Raw genomic sequence first — 5,000 nt, forward strand, 5'->3', positions numbered from 1 at the left:
TAACCCATATTGCGCCTTAACCTAACCCATATTGCGCCTTAACCTAACCCATATTGTGCCTTAACCTAACCTATATTGTACCTTAACCTAACCCATATTGTACCTTAACCTAACCCATATTGTACCTTAACCTAACCTATATTGTACCTTAACCTAACCTATATTGTACCTTAACCTAACCTATATTGGGCCTTAACCTAACCTATATTGGGCCTTAACCTAACCTATATTGGGCCTTAACCTAACCTATATTGGGCCTTAACCTAACCTATATTGGGCCTTAACGTAACCCACGTTGCGCCTTAACCTAACCTATATTGTACCTTAACCTAACCCATATTGTACCTTAACCTAACCCATATTGTACCTTAACCTAACCTATATTGGGCCTTAACCTAACCTATATTGGGCCTTAACCTAACCTATATTGGGCCTTAACCTAACCTATATTGGGCCTTAACGTAACCCACGTTGCGCCTTAACGTAACCCACGTTGCGCCTTAACGTAACCCACGTTGCGCCTTAACGTAACCCACGTTGCGCCTTAACGTAACCCACGTTGCGCCTTAACCTAACCCATATTGCGCCTTAACCTAACCCATATTGCGCCTTAACCTAACCCATATTGCGCCTTAACCTAACCCATATTGTACCTTAACCTAACCTATATTGTACCTTAACCTAACCTATATTGTACCTTAACCTAACCTATATTGGGCCTTAACCTAACCTATATTGGGCCTTAACCTAACCTATATTGGGCCTTAACCTAACCTATATTGGGCCTTAACCTAACCTATATTGGGCCTTAACGTAACCCACGTTGCGCCTTAACGTAACCCACGTTGCGCCTTAACGTAACCCACGTTGCGCCTTAACGTAACCCACGTTGCGCCTTAACGTAACCCACGTTGCGCCTTAACGTAACCCACGTTGCGCCTTAACCTAACCCATATTGCGCCTTAACCTAACCCATATTGCGCCTTACCCTAACCCATATTGCGCCTTAACCTAACCTATATTGTACCTTAACCTAACCCATATTGTACCTTAACCTAACCTATATTGTACCTTAACCTAACCTATATTGTACCTTAACCTAACCTATATTGTACCTTAACCTAACCCATATTGCGCCTTAACCTAACCCATATTGCGCCTTAACCTAACCCATATTGCGCCTTAACCTAACCCATATTGCGCCTTAACCTAACCCATATTGCGCCTTAACCTAACCCATATTGCGCCTTAACCTAACCCATATTGCGCCTTAACCTAACCCATATTGCGCCTTAACCTAACCCATATTGCGCCTTAACCTAACCCATATTGTACCTTAACCTAACCCATATTGTACCTTAACCTAACCTATATTGTACCTTAACCTAACCTATATTGTACCTTAACCTAACCTATATTGTACCTTAACCTAACCTATATTGGGCCTTAACCTAACCTATATTGGGCCTTAACCTAACCTATATTGGGCCTTAACCTAACCTATATTGGGCCTTAACCTAACCTATATTGGGCCTTAACGTAACCCACGTTGCGCCTTAACGTAACCCACGTTGCGCCTTAACGTAACCCACGTTGCGCCTTAACGTAACCCACGTTGCGCCTTAACGTAACCCACGTTGCGCCTTAACGTAACCCACGTTGCGCCTTAACGTAACCCACGTTGCGCCTTAACGTAACCCACGTTGCGCCTTAACCCAACACACGTTGCGCCTTAACCCAACACACGTTGGGCCTTAACCCAACACACGTTGGGCCTTAACCCAACACACGTTGGGCCTTAACCCAACACACGTTGGGCCTTAACCCAACACACGTTGGGCCTTAACCCAACACACGTTGGGCCTTAACCCAACACACGTTGGGCCTTAACCCAACACACGTTGGGCCTTAACCCAACACACGTTGGGCCTTAACCCAACACACGTTGGGCCTTAACCCAACACACGTTGGGCCTTAACCCAACACACGTTGGGCCTTAACCCAACACACGTTGGGCCTTAACCCAACACACGTTGGGCCTTAACCCAACACACGTTGGGCCTTAACCCAACACACGTTGGGCCTTAACCCAACACACGTTGGGCCTTAACCCAACACACGTTGGGCCTTAACCCAACACACGTTGGGCCTTAACCTGCTCTGTAATTGTCATACGACGCGTTAAATTAGTGTGGTGTTGCCTAACTGCAACCCCCGCAATATAGTTTGCTACTCGCACTGCCTGGTCCCCAGAGTATCGCTTCATGTTAAACACCTTGCAGCTATACACTGTAATGCGGATGGCAGCAGGACGTACATGCTCAATGCCCTTCGCAGTTGTTCATTGGCATTTGCATGGCGAAGCACAGCCTACGTTGTGGTACGGCGTGTGTCAACTGTCCGCTGATGTTGTACGTCCAAATCACACACTGTACTGCACATTGGTCCTCATGTACTGAATGATACATCGTGGTACATGTGTGACCGTACCACGACTGCGCCAACAACGGCGAACCATACGGTCCAAATATTGTGCACTCAGCTACGTGTCGTCTCCCTATAAGAGCTGGATTGCAGTATGGTATGCCGTGGATGGCGATCAGCATGAGCCGTCTGTTGATGTAGTGGCGCGTGTTGTCAGACGTAGTCGTCTCTTCTCACACACCGTGATAGCATGGTGCACTGCGTTCCACATCTGCGACATGCGACAGAGGCCGGTTGACAGTCGTTCGCGCAATGGACATCGCATACGTACGGGGGCCACCTTCCACGTGTTCGCGAAGCGTGCACATGTTGTTGCGTGTATGTGGGCAGACATAGTGTGTCGTGACACCTGACACAGGCATGCAACAATCGTTGAATTTGCAAATGGCGATGGACGTCTACGTTTGCTGGTGACGTTACGCAAATGAACAACTGGTAAACGGTTGTGGTGCGGTTGTTCTCGCTAGAGGTGAATCAGTGATGGCGACGATCGGTTGAGCTACCAACCGGTTGTTTCAGCGATACCCACCATGCCCACGAACGTGAATGGCATGTGGGTGTGAAGCGATACGCGGCGGTGGCTGGGTGGGACCGTCCCCGGCCGGTGAGGGGGGGCCTCCCGGCGTGCTGGCCGCGCGGTGCGTGGGCGCACGCGCTACAGCCGGCTGGTGGGGGCGGCCAGTGGCAGGCGCGCCGGCCGACGGAGGCGGCAGGCGGCGCAGCTGCGCGCCGGCGCACCCTGCACGCGGCGCCGTGCGGCCAAAGTAGGTCCTCGCGGGCCCGGTGCGAAGCGCGGTGGACATCTGCAGTGTGCTGGTCCGATTGAGGACTGTGTGCGCTGAGGATGCGCCGCCGCCCGGCGCTCGGCGCCGCGACGCCGTGTGCTGCTCGGTCGCCTCTGCGGTTCTCGCAGGTGGTTTGTATCGCAGCTGTGCGGACGTGTTGGCGCGTGCGCTGTGCTGGGAGAGTTCGCTTCGGCACCCAAGTGGGGCTTTTGTCCTTCTGTGGCGCTGGCGTTGGAGCTGCCGGCCACCGTAGGTGGCGCGTGTTGTCTCCCGCCGGCAATGCCACGACAGCACGCTCCCGGGCCTCTGTCGGCAGCGGCAAGCTCAGTTGGGAGCACGGGTGGTCGCACCTAAAGCGTCTACTCGCCAAACTCCGGGCGATTGCGCCTCTCTCGAACCCGACCAAGTACTTAGGACGGCGCTGCGCGCCGCCGGGACCTGAGAGGGTTTCGAGGTGTATTGTGCAGGGGAGCTCAGCCTCCTCCTGTTTGCAGAATAATTGAGCGGACGCTTGCGTGTTCGCGCGGGCCCCCGGGACACACTCCCGGGCGGCCGGCTGCTCAGCTCTAGTTGACGCAGCTCCCTGGTTGATCCTGCCAGTAGTCATATGCTTGTCTCAAAGATTAAGCCATGCATGTCTCAGTACAAGCCGCATTAAGGTGAAACCGCGAATGGCTCATTAAATCAGTTATGGTTCCTTAGATCGTACCCACGTTACTTGGATAACTGTGGTAATTCTAGAGCTAATACATGCAAACAGAGTCCCGACCAGAGATGGAAGGGACGCTTTTATTAGATCAAAACCAATCGGTCGGCTCGTCCGGTCCGTTTGCCTTGGTGACTCTGAATAACTTTGGGCTGATCGCACGGTCCTCGTACCGGCGACGCATCTTTCAAATGTCTGCCTTATCAACTGTCGATGGTAGGTTCTGCGCCTACCATGGTTGTAACGGGTAACGGGGAATCAGGGTTCGATTCCGGAGAGGGAGCCTGAGAAACGGCTACCACATCCAAGGAAGGCAGCAGGCGCGCAAATTACCCACTCCCGGCACGGGGAGGTAGTGACGAAAAATAACGATACGGGACTCATCCGAGGCCCCGTAATCGGAATGAGTACACTTTAAATCCTTTAACGAGTATCTATTGGAGGGCAAGTCTGGTGCCAGCAGCCGCGGTAATTCCAGCTCCAATAGCGTATATTAAAGTTGTTGCGGTTAAAAAGCTCGTAGTTGGATTTGTGTCCCACGCTGTTGGTTCACCGCCCGTCGGTGTTTAACTGGCATGTATCGTGGGACGTCCTGCCGGTGGGGCGAGCTGAAGGCGTGCGACGCGCCTCGTGCGTGCTCGTGCGTCCCGAGGCGGACCCCGTTGCAATCCTACCAGGGTGCTCTTGAGTGAGTGTCTCGGTGGGCCGGCACGTTTACTTTGAACAAATTAGAGTGCTTAAAGCAGGCAAGCCCGCCTGAATACTGTGTGCATGGAATAATGGAATAGGACCTCGGTTCTATTTTGTTGGTTTTCGGAACCCGAGGTAATGATTAATAGGGACAGGCGGGGGCATTCGTATTGCGACGTTAGAGGTGAAATTCTTGGATCGTCGCAAGACGAACAGAAGCGAAAGCATTTGCCAAGTATGTTTTCATTAATCAAGAACGAAAGTCAGAGGTTCGAAGGCGATCAGATACCGCCCTAGTTCTAACCATAAACGATGCCAGCCAGCGATCCGCCGCA

The 5,000-nt window shown here is 52.0% G+C and overlaps 1 non-coding gene across 1 annotated transcript in view; it reads left to right on the forward strand.

The window, feature by feature from the left end:
* Positions 1-3,849: 3,849 nt before the first annotated feature.
* The window catches only part of LOC124591092, a 1,910-nt gene continuing 759 nt past the window's right edge, over positions 3,850-5,000 (forward strand). The window contains exon 1 of the ribosomal RNA XR_006976943.1: positions 3,850-5,000. This exon is cut by the window's right edge and continues 759 nt beyond it. This is a non-coding gene — a ribosomal RNA (small subunit ribosomal RNA).

Source organism: Schistocerca americana, unplaced genomic scaffold (genome assembly GCF_021461395.2).
Source record: "Schistocerca americana isolate TAMUIC-IGC-003095 unplaced genomic scaffold, iqSchAmer2.1 HiC_scaffold_801, whole genome shotgun sequence".
NCBI classification, from domain to species: Eukaryota; Metazoa; Arthropoda; class Insecta; order Orthoptera; family Acrididae; genus Schistocerca; species Schistocerca americana.